Source organism: Hylaeus volcanicus, chromosome 5, assembly GCF_026283585.1.
Source record: "Hylaeus volcanicus isolate JK05 chromosome 5, UHH_iyHylVolc1.0_haploid, whole genome shotgun sequence".
NCBI lineage: Eukaryota > Metazoa > Arthropoda > Insecta > Hymenoptera > Colletidae > Hylaeus > Hylaeus volcanicus.
The window spans coordinates 8,436,307-8,455,788 of record NC_071980.1 but is presented as its reverse complement, the minus strand read 5'-3'; the positions used below and the strand labels follow the sequence as shown (position 1 = coordinate 8,455,788).

The 19,482-nt window shown below is 44.7% G+C and overlaps 1 long non-coding RNA gene across 1 annotated transcript in view; it reads left to right on the top strand.

Moving 5' to 3' along the window:
• LOC128876134 (uncharacterized) overlaps positions 1 to 19,208 on the top strand; it is an 85,671-nt gene extending 66,463 nt beyond the window's left edge. The window contains exons 3-4 of the long non-coding RNA XR_008456957.1: positions 18,660 to 18,935; positions 19,000 to 19,208. This is a non-coding gene — a long non-coding RNA (uncharacterized LOC128876134). The remainder of the gene's footprint in view (positions 1 to 18,659; positions 18,936 to 18,999) is intronic.
• Positions 19,209 to 19,482: the final 274 nt, after the last annotated feature.

The window sequence follows — 19,482 nt, the reverse complement described above, 5'->3', positions numbered from 1 at the left end:
ACGATTGTTTAATTGGATTAAAGACTGGTGTCCTCTGCCTAATCGAAGAATCCTAGTAAACAAATTACTTTAATCTCCTGATTAAACTTTCGGAAAGTATAAGTCTTTGATAGACGCAATTGTTTCAATGAGTATTCCAATAGCAGACGTACAAAATTCATGTCGAGTCGCTCATCTATTTGTAGGTATTCCACGAATTAATCATCAGCTAGGATCGTAATATTTACCAACATGCATCGTAACATACCCTGTTCACGATTTACGACGCTTTTTCCGTAGAAACGTCGCAAACAGAGCCAACGATGCGACGCTAAAGCAAACTTCTCGAGTAACGGCGAGAAGGCTGGTTATTCCTGCAACGCGAATTTAAGTGCGCGATTAGCTGAAAAAATATTAAGCCGACCAGAAAGTCTCTCGGAGTCACGCGAGCCACTCGTTTATAAATTACCGCGGGAAACGAGGTGGAAATTTCCCGGTTGATGTTTAACCCTACTTTAAAACTGGATGCACGCGCGTAATCACGCGAGCAGTTATTCGGAGTTTGCTTATCCAATTAACCGAGTTTACTCACTTCCAGCGATTAATAATCGGCGACACGCGGCATCGACCTTTTCCAAGTTTCCTCGCCACTTCCGCGTGGAGATACGGCCCCGACTAGCGGAAAACCTCGATGTAGGAGTTAAAAGGACACAGAGAAGTTTAGAGATAACTGGTGAATTAAATACTTCGATATTTCACCGTCAAATTCTTATCTTTCGGCGATTCCCTACCTAGCAATATCCAGCTTCGCCAGACATTTGTCTTATAACTTCGAGGTATCGTATGATAACCTGTCTGGGGAAAATAGCAGTAAACATTACGGGTGTATCTATTTCTATTTGTGAGCCTTCTGTGATGTGATAGAATGTTCATGGAGTGTAATTTAGGACAAAATAAGACACGTATTGCATTTCCATTTGATATTTCTACCATGCTGTCTCCGATCACTCATGGAAAATTAATCGCAGCACGACCAGAGAAACCGGTGTCAACCTAAGCATCACACCTGTTGGTTTACTTTGCCGCAACATGGGATTGGTTGGCATTGTCAACAGGTAAACAGCCATGAAAAGCTGTAAGAGCATCGTCTTGTTCCACAGGCCGCTTGGTGGGTTCTTGCGAATAACGAATATTAATGGCCCTAATCCCAACGACCTAGCGGTCGCACGGCTCATTGTAGGTCAATAAACAGATGAACTTGAAACCTGCGAACGAATCTACGAGGTAACCCCTTTTAGGGGAAAGCTGGCTTTTCCCGGACACAATTTCCTCAAATCACCTCAACCAATAGGTTTATACAACGGAACATATTTTCCTCGGAGCTTCTTGATCGACACAATAGGAAAATGGGGATGAAATCTTGAAAATTAAAAGCAATCGTCTAAATTTTCCAATCTTAGCTAAAAAATTAGGTACTTCGTTAGCTTCATACGGGGCAGGTTTTCATTTATTAAAAGTTAACAGCTACCATACGTAGTTTCTTTATTGAATTCGCGTTATTTTCTATTGGATGATAAAGTAAACAACGTTCATAAAGTTAGTAAAATGTAATCCCGTTAGAAACGTTAGCGACAATTGTTTCAAGTCGATGAAAACATTGTCTCGCTCAAAGTAGACTACCAGAGTATTGGTTCGCTGCCACTGTCTTAAGAGTAATAAAGATAGGATTGCTTATGCCATTGATCCTCGCTCTACCTGCTTCCGCGCAGCGCCCTTTGCTTGGCCTGCGTCGACAGGTTATTTACGGATCCTGTACACCGTAGGCCTAATAATCTCGACCAAGGAACAAAATCCCAATACTGGTTTAATGAAAATGAATGTGGTCAAACCGTAAACCGGTTAAGGAAATTAACTATTGAAACGTACCTGGCTGTACAGCCTTTCTCTGTAAATAGCACCAAAAGGGATCGATTTAAATTCGTTCGAAGCGAGGCGACTCCTTGGACGCACGACGAATCCTGAATAGTTGCTGCGATTTTTATCCAAGTTTAAAACAGTTTAAAGCTGCGAATCGAATCAATAAAAGGAGAATAAGTTTATTAACGGAAAGTTTCATATATCTAGGTTGAAAGATTAAGTAGTAAAGTTAAACGTTACTTTTCAAGATTCGCTGTGTTCATAACATAATATACAATTTACGAAAGACCTCAGGGGCTGTAGCTAGTTTCATGCTACAGTACGGGTTCAGCTATAGAGACCAGCAGGCTTCAACAAACTACCGACATTCCTAATGAGGAAAATGCAATGTAGTGTAAAGCAAGAATTAAATGAATATAAAGAAGGAACAAATCGCACCCTTGTAAATAAAACTTACTCGCTCAATTTATAAAAATATATTCGTTCACGATGACCGTGGATTTTATTCGCCCTCGAATCGCCTTTGTTCCACGCATCGTCCTCTTATTTTACGTCCTGCCATTGGATATATTAACGAAGCTTAATCATCGACTTGAATAATGCAAACACATCGAGTGTTTAACGGGGTGCCTCATTGTCGCGGCAAAAAATGGCGTTCCATTATGTCCGTAATGGGCACGGTGGCTGACTATTTGATATTAATAACTATCATAAAGCCGGACTAGTGGCTCCTTCGTGCACTTAGGAGGTACATCTGAATGATGCTTTCCATCCACCTTCTGTCGCTTACTAACAGCACGACGCATTGGTCGCACACAATCTAACCGTGCGTGTGCGTACACATTAACCTGTGCACGAACGAGCACGTCCGTCGTACGTTTTGAACTGAATTCAGGGACCATTTTTATCGAGTGACGGACCCGGTGCTTCTCCTAAGAGGAACGACATTTTATTTATACATTTTGTCGTGGCATTTTACGATCAGTCACGCGAGTCCACGTACACCCATCTCTTGTGACGTGAAAAACCAAAGGATACAGGCTGCAATGGGGTTATTCGTATTTACACCCGTCGATCTTAAAAATAAACCAACCATACCGCTTAAAATATTATTCTGGAATATGAATTGAACATTGTCCCAAATTTTTAAGACGTATGCATTCAAAGAACCATCGTGCAGTTATTACATTCAAGTACCAATAGAAATTCGATTTATTTAAACATTCGGGGAATGCAAGAGAAAAACTTGTGTGCCAGGGTGTGAGGTACACGTTATAAAATTTGTAGAGGCACATTGTACATTTGTATACACGTTTCAAACGAGAAGAAATGGGTACGCATACCAAGGGACTCGCAACACAAACGAAGGAGAGAGGCGGTTCCGTTTCGGTCGGCGAACACGAAAACACGAGTCATCGATGGCCACCGGGATTCCTGCGCGAAAACCCACATAATTGGAAACGTCGACCGAATTTACGGGCTACTAAAGTCTTGTTACGATCCACTAAGAACGCGCGTTTCCACGATGGACGAGAAGTCGTGGGATCCAAAAAGGGAACCGACACGCAAAAGTTTGTAGATCTCGCGGTTAGATGGAAAGACGGCGGGAAGACACGAGTTGGAACCGATCCCGAATCCTAGATCTTGTCTCGAAGTCATTAGGGACATGACGATCTCTGTCGGTCGGTCTCAATAGTCATCGGCTCCTCGAGAAACTCGATTCCTCTCGTGACACGACTTCTTCAGCATTTCTTCCCTGTGTTTTCTTACCTGCCGTACAAACACGAAGCCACAAACATCGTAACCTAAACAAATCTGTGGTTTAGGCTTATTAAAATTAATTAAAGACATCCCAGTACGAAGGGTTAAGTGCAATCTACAATAATCGAACAAGATGCAAAGTATCCGTGAAAAGAAATACTTATGCGCTTAATAAATTCGTGTCCCAAAATTACTCCAAAGTCAGGATCAAAGCATAATCCGGCGTAGGGATGACAGAGTTGGTGGGCGGTTCGAAGGTGGCTAAAAGATAAGATTTCTATGATCGATGCAAAGTAAGATAAGGGATCTATGATTATCTGTAAAGGGAATCGCCGACAAAAATATTACAGAATGTCCCTGGCCCTTTAAACAGATCACGAAGGGGTCTCCGTGGAACATGAAAAATCTACGGGATATGATAATCAAATTTATTTATTTTTTCGTCCCTGCCTGTCGTTCCGCTGGTCATTCCAGTTTGAATAGCCGTGAAGAAGGTGGAGAAAAAGGGAACGGACAGTCTGCGAGCACACCGTCAGGAACAATGAAATATCTCCTCTCATTTTCCAGGAACACAGAAGAGAAATCGGACCTTGGGTGGAACATTTGTCGACATTCAGGCGTGGACACGTCGATAAATGTTCGATGATCGTCCTTCCGTAATTTTGTCGAAATTGCATCCTCGACCCCTGTCCTTTACGATTGGAGGAATTGTTAGCCACATACACCTCGCTGCATAAAACAACTCTCGCCTTCGAGATTAAACCTTCCACGCCTGGAAACAGTCCGGAGGGAATAATCGTACATCACTCTTTTTCGAACCACGTTGCTTGAATCGTTTTTACAGGATTTAATTTTATTCTCCCAAATTTAAATTTCGATTTTGTGAATGTATAATAGCGATGATCGAATTCTTATATAAGTTAAATTTTTATTAGCTCGTCGGATATTTTATATCAAGATTACCAAGGTTTGTGAGAATCGAAGGGTATTTTTCTCGAATATATAGGTTGTGCTTCGTGAAAAATCGTAATGAACGAGAAGAGGGAACCCCGAAGTTCCTTCATCGATCGTCGAAGGTTCGAAAGAAGTCGTCGTTGCCGAGAGCAATGTTTCTCGGGATGCGAAAGGGGTTCTCTGGCATCTAAAACAAACTCTTACCCCCAGCCGCCTTTATCCGCCGTATTTTTCGCTGACAACCTCCTTCTAGCAGCTTGATTTACGACTCGCGTTCCCGGGGACGCTGGGAGGGGGTGAACGTGGACCGTGGTGAAAAAAGAGGACCGAAGGCAAAGAGGAAAACCGTTTTTGGGAAGCATTAATATTTATCGTTCAGCACGTCGTGCGGTATAATTTTACGAGAGAATTTACAGCTACGCTCTCTCGCGCGTGTTGTCACTCGCTAGACGTTTTATAGTATATTAGCACGGTCAGGAATCAGAACCTCGGCATGTCGTTGCAAAATCGATTCGAAAGGCAAATAAAAAATTAGGAAATTCAGAACCCGTGGAAATAATAACATCTACGTTTGAAGCATTTATTTTATCGATACTTAACCATTTATGAGTCCGGCTAACTTTCATGTCACATACTAATATATCAACATTTCACCAAATAATTGTACTTTCTTCACAAAATCACGTATACGTCTTAATTATATAATTGTTTGATAACCAATAACAATAGTGACGACTATGATCAGCTGAATAGACGGCGAAGATAATTGGCGGTTGCAGCCAGGGTGATAAATTCTTATTAAAGGCTAAATGGACTAATTAATAAATACAGTATCAATAAAGTAGTAATTTCTTTGCTGGCCCTGATGAAAATATAGCCACCACGCACAATATAGGTAAATGCGAAACGAGGGGAAAAGACGACGTCTCCTGTCCGTTTTATTTTTATTTACGTCGATGTTTGTCCGGGCCGCGAACAAAACCGATTCGTTAGGCAACTCACCCTTACGATGGCGGTGTTACCCCTAAAAAATGATCGCGCACCCCCTAGTGAGCAGCAGATGCAACTTTCCTGGGCTATCCCTTGACCCAAACGCGTAGGTGTAGGTATATGTTTTCCCTCGTCATATTTTGTTATTTCCTTTGTCGTTATTTTCTTTCTATCGGACCTTCCTCGAAGATTTTCCGATTAGCTCACCCCTGCGAGAGGACGGCGGTACGTAACATTTTTCATCTCACGTTTTTCTTAATTAATAAACGAGTCGTGAATATTTGGAGATCTGTCAAAATTCTCTGGCGATTTCCATACGTAACGAGGACAGCTTATCAATTACTGATAAAACTCGAGTGTCCCGGAGGGGTGGAGCACGGGACAAGCTCCCCGTCGCGTCGTGGGGCTCGTGGTCCCGTCGAAGCTCCGACACGAGCCTCGAAACCGGGGTAAAAAATGGAAATGACGATAATTACCAGGTTCCGCAGTCGAGATCAGGCTAAGACAAAGGGTGCATCGTAACTCATCGGCGGGTGCCACGCCCTGTGTTCGTTTTCGACATCTTGGTCACGTAGATCCACCTCGTGCACGCCCCTGTCGTCGGCAGGTTTCCTCGTCGAGATCTCTCGCGGAGACAAGACGACTGATCTTGTAACCGAACGCTCATTACGCTCGAAGATGCGAGATAAGTGCTCCTTCGGCTTCGTTTCTTGCCGCGGTGCCAGCTACCCTCTAAAACTGGCGTCCTCTTCTGTGATTAACTCAATTATGCAAATCAAGCTCGTTTTTCCGTCCACGCGTCTTCTACCATTGTTCACCTAACTAACCATTGTATAAAGACAGTGGTTCTCTATAATTAGCTATAGTTCGTTGCTCAAGACTATACCTCGGACTAAAACTCGGATAGTATGTACTATCGACGCGATATGGAGACAAATTTCTAGACGTACGACACACAATGCGCTCGATGATTTTTAATAAAACGCCCGGTCGTTCGTTTGTTATCCCGTATCGTTGACGATCCATTGTGTCTGACAAATTAAGAACAAGAGTATTGGGTCGATTGGTACAACAAAGAAGAGTGCACTCAATCAGCTTAGAAGCACCAACCTACGTCCTACTGTAAAGAGGTCACGTCGCAACAGGAACGACCCGAATTGTCTGCGATCTTTCCTACCTTGCGCGATAACAAAGTTTACGATTAAACTCTGATGTCACTCCGTCGTAAAAGACATTACGTGTCGTTACTGACGGTTCGTCGAATCAGTGTTTCCGATGAAGATTCGAAACTTTCAAGTTTCTAATCGATTCGGACATTACTCGATAACAGATGGTCGCGAAAGTCTTCCTTCTTAGAGTCGTGATTGATCTTAGAAGTTTCCATTGGACTTGAAACTCCTAGTTAACTTTATAAACGTACAAAAGGCTCGTTAAAGACTGTCAAGCCGATCGACACGTTTTAAAACGTTTTGATATCGAATAATGTTTATCGACACTAGTCTTAAAGAAACACGACGAGATATTAGTTTGGCCAAAATGTTGGTTCGGTTTGTCGCGATGGTTGTCTCTTTGTAATTCCGATGGTTAATAACTTCACGAGGTTTTCTACAAACGAGGAATCATGAATTTGCCCAGAATTATAATCGCGCCGTCGAGAACATGTGGAAACGGAGGCGTGTCCGTCGCGTTCCTCAGGATCCATTAAAGGACAATCGAATCTCCGCGATGCCCTTACCACCGGAGGTCGGAAACGAGGGCTAATTTTCTTAGGAAGAATCTCATCGCGATCGGAGTCTCGGGGCCACCGGAAAGACTGCTAATGAGAGAACAGAGGAGGAAGGGTGGACTGCGAATCGGAGATGAAAATGAATTGAGTGAATGGACTTGAAGTGCTCCCGAGTGGCGGGAAGTGAGCAACTCCGACGAGAGAGGCCTGCCCCTCTTTCGTTCGTTGCTCGTTCCGGAACATCCGACGCAATCTAGCCGGCTAACTGGCTCATTTTCAGCGATTTCTTTCTGCGCGAGCAATCTCTCTGGGGACTGGTATACTCGATGACGCTGTGCATCTATTTCTGAAAGCTGAGAGTCGTCCAGTTCCCCTCGTACGATGGGAAAATTGCCGTGCAACGTCCGAGCTAAGTAGGAAGTTGATTCTAAATGATAGTATCTATGCTGCAATCGGCTGCAGGAGTACTGCACGTTGGACTTTGATTTCAATGAATCTTCATAAATAAGCGAACACCTGAAAGCTACCCCTCTCATTCCCTTGTGGTAAACGAAATACCACAACGTACGACCATTTTTAAAGGTAGGCAGTTTAGAGAGCAGACAGATCGTCGAGAGGAAATTCATTCGGTGCACCGTAATGTCTGCGTATCGTTTCGAACGCGTTTGCTCCACGAACGCATTAACATTCCACGGTGCACAGAAACGCGCGTCGCGATTGGTCGGCCACAATAACGCTGATCGGACGTACCTGTCTGCACCATCAACGACGAGAGCGAGAGAGACACTCGATATCGTGTGGGTGATGACTAATAGATTTTGTGCTCTGGCCCATCCATCTCGCGCTCTCGAACTGCCTCGACACAAATCGATCTTGTCGAGGCGGTCGCGTCTACGAAACGTAGCCAGGATATCGGCTATCGATAGATCCTTCGACCCGTCTCGTTTCGTCCCCCCTCGATGCATTTATAACATTGGCCACGGCTTTGAACCGTTCGTTCGCGAGAGACGGTTTGTCATTATGGATACTCTGGCCGATCGGCTGTCGGACGCGGAGGAAAGCCGATAGTTCTAGAGACTATGACGCCTCGATAGAACTAACAACTGTCTCGATCCTTTTTCTACGAGTCAGATTGTTATAGACATAGTCATGATACCGTCACTATAAAATTTCTGTAGTTTCTTTTTTTTTTATTAAATATCGACACAATCTTCAGCACGAACTTATGGGACGACCTAATGTATATATTCTTCTTCGCGACATAGTCAGAATTTGGCCAACCTCTGCACTGAATGGAATCGGGTGACTCACGTTTGAACAAAAATAGTTAAAAATCCTCGTGCTTCATAAGGAGATCAATCCGTACGACTCGATTTGTTTTTACCATCGAACAGTAACGATCCATTGATTTCTGTGACCCGACAGCATCGGTTGCACTTGGATCGAACGCGTTTTTGTCCATCGAACCCGCCTTAGTCTCAATTAGTAAATTCGTCCCGTCTCCCAGAATAATATATTACACGTCGTTAGACCCACTCCACCACCGACGGTCTCGTCATGCACTCTCCGAGACGCAAGAAACACGGCTCGACAACGAACCGGGGAAACGGCCGATTAAAGAAACGATAAAAATGCCGAAGCAATTTACGGTCGGGTCCCCCTCTCGCGGAATAATTGTCATCGACGATGTCCCGTGGCACCGTGGCGCCACTCAGAGCCAATTAGCCGATGCAATTAAAGAATTACGTCCCGGGGTCTGTCTTCCTCTAATCCTGAATTCCGCGACCGTGGTTCAAGGCAGGGCATCTAAAAGCCGCGAAGGCCGCCCTTTCTCTGCCCGCGAACAGAGGAATTCCGAACCGAAGGGAACGTCGCGCCCGTAAAATCAACCCTTTACGAGTCCATCCAGCGCGTAATGTCCTAGACGTCTCCATGGTTCGTGGTCGACGCAACGATTCCAACTGCCTGCCCTCCGCTCGATACGCCTTCTTTTCGTCTCGTTGAACTTTTGCGCGACTTTGGAACATTATTATTATTATTATTATTATTATTATTATTATTATTATTATTATTATTATTATTATTAAGAGTTGTAAGGGATATTTGTGTGGACTAACAAACACAAAGAGTAATTAAAAGGAAGAGTTCAAACTTGCTTACAGAGTAATGCTAGGGTGCTCAGATCAGAAACACCGAGCTTTTGCTATTGTGTCCTCATCCCTCCAGTTAATCCTCTGAGATGATCGTGACTCCCAGCTTATCACAATAGGCTACTATATTTTCCACACTCACCTCGTATACGAAGCTCGACGAAAATTGGAACATGGACATCGTTCCTTTGCCGTTTCGTCATCAACCTCGAAAGACAGCTAAACACAGCTTCCGTGGTAGAGACGACGTTGTAGAAGAAATTACATAGATCCAGACTTGCCAGTTCTCTCCGCGAGTAGCTGGTTCGCAAGATTTACGTACTTCAGCTTCGCGGATACCAACGAATAGACGATTCGGCAAGCGAGGGAACAATGCTTGGGCTGCTTTCCTCGCAGAAATGTCTGGCACGACGATCCGGCGAGATGGTACCTCGTTTTGAAATATAGCCTCGTCGTAAATACTTTCGGATGGAAATATTTTGTCACATTTATTGCCGCGAGCTTTTTGTTTGATCGTAAATTCAGTGGCTCGGTGAGAGAGGGAGAGAGAGAGAGAGCACAGACTCTTCTGCGCGCCGTCATCGTTCGAAGCGATGACTTTCGGTCGGATAATTGGGTGGTCGCTATTCGAGACCTTGCTCCCTATCCTGCTTTTTCTTACTCTTCCAAAGCAGGAATTTCGTTAATTCGGTGATTAGATGTTCTTCATTCGATGCATAATATTAAATACCCACGACGGATGCGTTCTCGAGTTGCAAACACAGTGTTTATTCGTTAAGAGCTCACGCAGAACCCGAAGGGATCCTTCATGGACATCTTCAAACTGTCGCTCAAGGAGTCTTTAAGGAAGGAAATAAAAGAGTTACCTACATAAAACAATAAATTTTAAAAACTTGCCGACTGACACATGCTCGACTCAGCGTAAGAAGCATAACGTTCGAAAAAGCACGAGGAAGTCCTTTATCGAATGGAATCGAAGGAATTAACGAACAAGAAAGAAAAACAGGAGATGACGTTGAAGAAGCTGTTGCTACGTTGCGTAGAATATTAGAATGTAGTGACTGTGATAAAACCGATGTAATGGAATGTCTTTGCACATGTCATGCGCATGAATCGTACGCGAACTGAAACAGTAAACGAAAGTGATGATGAAGTTGTGACTTTTCGCGCCGAAGCATCCGAGGCGTTTGAAAAAGCACTCGATGGTTTGAAGTACGAGAAGGATGTAACTCCGGATTTATATTCGTGTGATTTTTATGTCATTTTACGTTCCGTTCTAAATGTTACAATATCCTCGCGACGATTAAAGAAGAGGATTAGATCTGTTAATTGTACCGCATTATTATCTCACCAGCAATTTATCGTCGATGATAATATTCGAGCAAATACTAAAAATACCTGGCGGAGAGGTTGTAAATAATGCATCCTCGAAAAGCAAGGTTCAGAGAGAGAGAACATCAGTTTCGACAACGTTTACGAGGGGATCGCAAGCTAAATGGTCGAAAGTGAATTCCAGGTGTATACTTTCCAAAAGTTTATGGCTGGGACAAAGGAAAGTCAGAATGCCTAAGTGTCTCTGTCCAGGGTCTTGACTTCTGCTTGGAAGTTAATTGGTCGTGATCAATATTTTATACGTGCTTTAAACTACTAGCTTTGAATGGAGAATAGGCATAGAGTGGAACGCGTCGCATTTACGAAGTTAATTAAAATACGACCATGTTTTGTCTCGGATAAACCCCCATAAATACCACCTGCACCGGTAACTGTTACGTTTAACTGCACGAGAAACAATATTGAAATCGAGCACAAAATGTCGATCATCGTCCAACCATTCATTCTTAGTGTTCATAGTAACGACATCTGTTAACAAGGAAAACTTATAACAGAGGTGATATATTTTTCGATACTTTCAGTCGCTGTTATTCGAATAAAAATTTTGTTCATCACTGCCCCCAAACTATCTCGCGGTTCACGCAGGATCGAGAGATACTGAAGGGTTGCAAACAGGACGGAGAACCGAGGAAGGAAGGTTCGGACTCACGCCGAGTGGGAGTGGCGTGGGTGTGTCCAACATACTAGCTCACACGATCTCCTATAAACCTTACAAACACGATGTAACGACTGCCGTTCGCACGTTTTATAGGGACAGGAGGGGGTGATCTCGGGCGAAGTTTGGCAGACCGCGAATAATGTCCTCGTCCCCACACCCCTTGGCTCCTGAAGGGAAACTAGACATCGACACCCCTTAAAATCTACTCGACGAATGATTCTCCACGTTTCCTGCGAAATAACAGGAATCGAGTGCGATGAATCAAGAATGAATATATTTTCACATAAAACTTTTCGGTAAAGTCCTGAAAGGCCCCTCGTAATTCTAGATCCGCCACTGAAACGGAAGCGTACTTTTCTGTACGTGGTTGACGGAATGCCCAGCTAAAGGAACCCTTATTTTTTGCATTGCGACCGTCATCGTCTTTGACTTTGTGGATCGTGGAAAACGAAAAGCTCGAATTCGAGCCGTTATGTCGCATTCGACTATTTCGAGGTTCGTCCTCGAAACGGCGACATAAATCTTGCCCGTGTCCGCGTTCGAACGACAGGACCAGCTTCCCGAAAGTGCCATTTGCGGAATCCCGACCGCCACAGATTTCACGACGTCTGTTTACGTTTCTCGTGAAAAATCGGTTTCCCATTTGCCCTGCGCGTATGTCGGGCACATGGCGGAAACGGTGCACAATGAACGAGGACAACCGAGTCCTCGTACGGAGGTCCTAGCCGCTAAAAAGACACGGAATGCCTTTTTTTCACGCTTACAAAGCGAAAGAACAGACACGAAGAGAAGTAGCCTGGTATCGTAACCCTCCGATCGGGAGCTGAGGGTCGCTGAAATATTTGTGACCGAAGAAAAAACAAGAGGAGAAAAACAGAAGACACGTGTCTACGGTTGCACCCTCTTACATCGACAGTAGTGAAAACTGACCTAGGAGGTCTTCTCTTTGAAACGAGACCTATCTCCTTGTAATACTTATCATTATATCCGACAAGAACTTGGAGAAATCGACTTTTTTCACGCGTTCTCGAGAATCGAGCTCGCACTAAGGTCGTAGATAAAACAAGATACCTCCGTCCCCGTCGACCATTCACGAATAAAGCGATCGCAATAAACGACAGAGGCCAGGCCCGAAAATCTCGCAGCGTTCGGTGAAAGGCGACGAGCCTCTGGGGATGAAAATATTTGTTCCCTCGGAAACCGAGACGTTTTCTTCGCTGGACAATGGCGTTTCTCTAATTTATAACTCTTCCATCAAGTGAACAGATTCTTCTGTACCGATCCGAGGCATCTGCTCGCCAAACGTCGAACGCTGAAGACGCGGTCCCATGGAGGAGTCGGGAAATCGTTTCAGCAGCTTCCGTCGGAGTAGACGGAGAAGGAGAGGAAGAGGAAGAGAAACCGTGGCGGTTGTTCTCGAGACGTTGCTCGATGGAGCCCGTAGCCCCGGAATAAGAGGCCGTGTCGAAAAAGCGTGGCGAATTCCTGTCGACCTAAACGAATCCGTCAAAAGCTGCAGGGGTCGGGGGGGGCGGGGGGGAGTTCACGTTCCGGGCGACGTCGCTGCGAATAAATGCGTCGCGTCCGTTGGCGTGCCGATGGAAATTCGGGAAACGGCTGGTACGGGACCGAGGGCACCGGTTTGCACGCAGAGCGCAGGGATTCGTGAAGAGACGTTTTTCGTCGTTATCGAGGCCGTGAACGAGGGGGGTCGACGGCGCACGCCCGGGGTTCCGCTCTAAATGGCCATAAATGGCAAACAAATACTGCCGTGGGTTCCGCTTCGACGGAAGTTAAGATGTCACGCGCGTCTACGAGGACCTTCGGGACTCATGGTTTCTTGCTTTAACCTTTTTCAACCCTCCCCCTCCCCATTCGAGATTTTCGCAGCTGGAGGGAAACGCTCGTATTCGGAGCTCGTGAATGTAGTTTCGGCGGAAGCGAGTTTCGGCGTCTTGAATGGCGACCGAAACCCTTCGTTCTCGTAATTCGTTTTAAGGAGATATTTTAATCTGTAACTTTGGAAAAATCGACTCGTTTTAAATTTTATTTTCTTAAAGTATGTGTCTTGAAAGATGCAAAAGGATATACCGATATTCGTCAAAGTAACAAAGTTATAGATGTTCGAAGGACACCGTTCCGCAATTAGTAGATACGTGCAGTCGGTACGGACAGTGTTAAAATAGGTAGCCTCACAAGCAGCAAGCAGTAAATCAACTCGTAAATTCTATTTCTATAAAAATAATTATTTGCAATTGTCCGTAATGAAATGAACTTAAAACGATCGTCCATCAGGAAGATACCTCGGCGAACAGAAGGATGAACCGTTAAATTGAGTTCGAAGCTTCTTGCGGTAATATTTCAAAAGAAACGTCCCGCGTTCGAGCTTCGATAAACCGTTGGAGAGACGACCGGTAGTCTCGTTGCCCCAATAAACGCAATTCCTCCAGCGACGAGGGTGTCCACGTTTTGCAAGCCCGACCGCACAACCGAGGAACAATTAGAGGACAGAATACAATGACTACTTTGCATTTCGATGCCTCTTTCCCTCTCTGCCAAAAAACGCACGTGTATCCAGGCGGATAAATGAAGAGATACAAACGCATAAGTTTCCCCGAGAAAAAAGACGACGATCCGCCTTTGATTTACGAACGTAATCGACCGCGATCGATTAATAAATCTCGTGTTCTTCTCCGGTTGCCTGGTTCGGTGCTCGCTATTAATCGTGATTAATTATCAGACCACGGGGAGGGAGAAGGCGCGTAATTGTGTACGTTATGGTACGCACCTGCTAGTCGTTGCTCTGCACGTCGTCATCGCTCACGTCGCAAATGTGAGGCACGTAGTAACGGGGACAGAGGATGGACGAAGAAAACGGACGAAGAAAAGCCGATGCTCGGCGAATGCTCGCGCAACTCGCGGAATTTGTAAAGAGGAAGAAGTCGTTAAAGTATCGTTCGGAGACGAGCATAATTTTTATCTAAAAGTTTCGAGAAATTTGCTCTTCTCGACTCCAACGGAAACAAAGAAAAATATCTTTGATAGTTCCGAAGCTAAACAATCATTTCTAAAGGCGGTTTTCCTGAAAATTGATAAAATCTACAAACCTTGACGTACGTGTGGTTTTTGAATAATCATGGACATAAGAAAGCGATGACTTAAACTCTTTCTATCTTCACGTGGACTGTGGCGTAATTCAATACCAGCGAAGCTCCAATACCAGGAACACATCAAAGTAGAAAAATGATCGATTTGTCTAAACGTATCTATCTAGGTATATCGTGTCTGCTTCTTGTATATTTATTTATTATTATGCTACCCATTTTCAGCGTGACGTTACTTTTCTCTGTTTCTCCGCGCAAAAAGGGTATAATTCCCGTAAACAAATAAATAAGAATCGCGTCGTTAATTTCATGATCGTCGACGTAGGTAAACGCTGCCCGTCGAAGGAGATATTTACGCGGCCGAGGGACAGGCTTCTTGCTCGTCGGCGTCTTTTTCCATAAGGCAGCAGCAGAGCACAGTGATCTCCTCCGCATCTCGCGATGACGTAGAGGACGAGCTTTAGGTGCACCGGTTCGGGACATAAGTCAGCCGGTATTCAATGAGTTCGAGGAAGTTCATCCCCGGTTCTTCGCACGCGAACCGCCGTATCGACGCGAGACGACAATCGTACGCCCCATGAACATGCTTGCCGCCCGAAAAACTCGACTCCCGGGACACGCCAAGAGACAACGAACGCGGAGAATCCTGAAACGCCGGTTTTCTTGTAAAAAGCGATATCGCCGCGCACCAAAATCGTTAAGGTCGACTCGCGATCGTTTTTCCCCCTATTCGTGAGATGCCATTTTGCACCGGAGGGAGTGGGATTACGATCGCTGGATCGTGGACGCATGCGTGAAATCGCATGGGATGCGTGGGTAACTAATTGATTTTGATAATTAACGCCGTTTTGCGCACCGCTTAACCTTCTATGAGCCACCTGATCGAGCGATGTTTCTATTAGGAAGACTTAATGCAAAGTTAACGAAACTTAATGAAAAGTAATGTCGTTTCTTTTACATTAAATTCAAACGAATACATTTTTAATAAGTTTCCATTCTTAATCAATTGTGTAATCAACAGCCTTTTGATATCTAGTGTGCAAATTTTCAATGTCGGATAAAAATCATTGAGCTTATGAATGATAAACAAGTATTGAAAATTTTAATCGATCCAGGCAAACAACAGTTTCAACCATTCAGAAACCTGCGTTATACAATATTTTGTTCGAAACGACACTTTCAAAGACAGCAGTATTTCACATGCTTACTACTTTTGAACCTCGAGTCATTGGCTGCTTGACAATTCCTAGAGAACAAACGCCAACGTTTCCATCGAGACCAGTTTGCATAACGCGTTGCAGTGACCGCTGGAAAATCAATGTTATCACTCCTCTGATCGAGCTTTTTTTGTCGCAGCGATTGTCGCAACCGTTAACGCGGTCGAGTAAATGCACCGACGTGTGCCTCTCCGATAATAATGACCTCTATAAAGATCGGTATCGTGTTAGGGGAAGGGCGAACAAGTGAATGGCATTAGTTGCATGTTATCGATACGGTGTACTATAGAAAATCACTTATGCCTCACGGCGCCAGATCTCGTCGCAGCCAACTCCCACTGCGGCGACACAGAAAATATCTCAGACTCGTGCACGGCTCGCGTACTTGTCCTGCATCCAGGCCACCGTTGAATCGATTCCCGTGAATTGGATATCGAGGTAACGCGATTAATCGAGGACAAAGGGTTCCTGTGCGCGAAGTGCTCGATCGTGGCTTTCGTTAAGAGAATTCGTTAAAAGAAACGACGTTACTTTCCAACAAGTTCCATTCAATTACAACGGAGTAGGTTGAAAGTTAGAAACGTAAATTGTATATATACAAAGAAGTAGGAAGTTGAAGTAGGAAATAACAAAAAGGAGTAAAGGTGTCGTCGTTACGCGACAGCCAATCGAACTGCCTCGCCAACTACCGAGCAACGAACTATACACACGTAGTAAAATCTTCGTACCCTATCAACGCCATTGGTTTTCGATATACGAATACATTAGGTGTGTAAAGTAGAGGAATTATGCTGTTGTTCATGGTGCTCCTCTGTTGCTAATGTATATAAAAAAGACCGAGAGAACTTCTTATTGCATGGGTTGGTAGAATCCCAATTAGTAGAATGTGCACCGTTAATGATATTCTACGTGCAGCGTCGAGGTAGTTACGCACCAGCTATTGAACATTATTGCTCGAGAAAAACATTCGTTTGCTTAATTATGTATGACCCGTGTGTTGTTTAAAGAAGGCATGAGGTGAGGTTAGATATTTTCGAAAAAGGTAACAAAATCAGAGAATCCTTTCTACGTTAATCTCACGCCATATTGCCGCGTTGCCATTGATAATCCGAAAATTTATGAGGTCAGGAAATTATTCCAAGATCGGATTCAAGCCACCGTCGCGTCGGGCGCCCCGAAAGTGATCTACGATCTGTTTATATTTCTCATGATCGCGATAGAAAGGGAGAAAGTTCCCGGGGGCAGGTGCCCAATCCCTGGGCCCTATTTTCCATCTAGGTTAACAGATTATGAAGACGTCCGCGGGATAAATACACACGTATATACCCCACCTTGTGTGCGAGCCGTTTTCCCATACGCCCTCGCTGCACCTCTTTTCAGGGCGTGACTCTGAAAACCACCGGGACCGAAACAGGCAATTTTTGCCGTGTAAAAGGAGAACGGAGAGGAAGATGAAACGGGTGGGGGAGGGACAGAAGACGACCTCCTCTCTATATAGACTCGTATAGTCTCCGTGCGGGGACCGAGTCTACCTGACTTATGGGGGCCCAACATTTGGTATTATTTATGGCCGAGAGGGCCCGAATACTCTCAAAAGAACTTCTCTCGATCTCTTTGTCCCTCTCCCCCGTTCACTGCATCTCCGTCGTTCACTCGAAGCTCGCGAAACCTCGATTACCACGGCGTTTTGCCGAAATACGGAGTCGAGGACGGTCGACGTGACGAATTCGTCGATGGCCACACTTCCATCGTTTCGAGCGGAAATAGTTTCGATGCCTCACCGTTTGACGGTATCCTCGATCGATCGACAAATAATTACTATTCTCGATTATGGATCCTAAACCTCGATGAATTATTATTTGCTCGTTAAGACGAACATATTAATTTTCAATTCAACTATGAAATCGTTACGAAATTAAAGGAAGCGTCGTCCCGAGAATCGTATTCGCAACATCCATCAGAGTACTCAACGAACGATTATTGAAAAGCGCGCCCCGTTAACTTGATATGTATATTTATCATTTTAAACCGGCTCGATAACAATCACGCGCGGCGTTAGCCAATCAATTTCTCAATGAAAGCACAGCGTACCATAATTCTCGAGTCCGGCTGTCGTTTAACGCCGATTCAATATCTAAAAGATGAAGCAACGTCGAATGTAAATTGCGCCCGAAGAATCTGCAGACGCATCGTCGAGCGACACCCGGTGTCTCGTCATCGCGATCGGAATTCATCATCGGCTCGAGCACTATCGATCCAGTCAATTGCCGGGACAATTATTGCCGCGTGTCGGTCGCGTCTCATCACCGCTCGTTCCGTTCATCTTCGCGATAAAGGCGGCCGCTTTATCGTCCGATCTGGACAACGCAGCGCCGGGTGACACGGTGACGCGCCTCCTGGGGCGCGTTTTCTCGCGCGTAGGCGCGAACAATGTTAACGAGAGGACTCGCGGTAAAAAAATTTACGCGAGCCACGCGGCGATCCCTCACGCGTCCTGGCAAATTAATTTCGCACCGCTTCTCGTTTCCGTTAAGAGAGTATTCTAGTCTGGAGCGTCAATTGTTACTTCTATTTGAGGACTTTTTTTGTTTAATCTTTAATGAATATTTATATAGGGTTGTGCATACATATAATTATTCGCGATTTTAAGAACATACACAATTTTTTGCAGGTAAAAATAATGAAAATTAAACGTAGTAAAAGTGATCTTGTACAGTGCCTCCCGAGAAATATGTGTTAGTGGTCGGCACGATTCCAGACGTTCTGCTTATCTGACATGAAATAATTAAGGAACATGTTCGTTAATATTAGGATCGCTGAACCGAACCAGAATCGGCAAAGGGTTAACTTCCAGCGACCGAATATTCAAGTGACGCTCGAAGAGGAGGAAAACTCTTTGCTCTCGTCGAATCTTGGAGCGCTATAAATTCCTGGCGGGCGGAGCTATGCGCGTCCAGGAGGTGTAAGTTCCCGAAAATTGATCACGAAAGCATCCGAAGAGGGCAGGCGTCCCTGACCGAGTGCCTTCGGACGCAGAATCCCAAAACTGAGCGCTTCCGAACGAACGACCAGGATCTTTTGGGTCAGGTAGGTATATAACGATCTTCGGGCCTCATCCTCCGGTCGGAATATAAACTGTTTCTGGGAACAGAGAGTCGTATATCTTGTCGGACGACAATGCCAGAGTCAGTCACCCACTCGCCCGGTTGGACCCACCTCGATATAGACGCGTCCGTCGAAATCTGCCTCAGGTGGAGGCTGGATTGACGTTCCCTCGGCCGTTTTTAAATTTCTCATCCGCGAACGAGGCTGCTAATCCAGAACTGCATCCATCTATTAAAGGAGACTTTGAAGATCGTTAAGTATGTACGTATAATATATACAGTTGAATAAAAGTGATTAGCTGAATAAATCGGGTGTACTCTTATATCTATTTAATATAACCTCAACAGGATACCGTAACTAAATCCCTTTTCAATGTACATTTCAAGGACCATCATCGTCTCTCCACAAATTCGTGGGACGTGCAGGTGAGAAAGCATCGCGAGATGAATGCTGTCACAGCATCGGGGATGAGTGGTCGAACTTCCCGGCATTTTATCTGGTAGTAAGTATCTTGTCGTTTGACATTAGT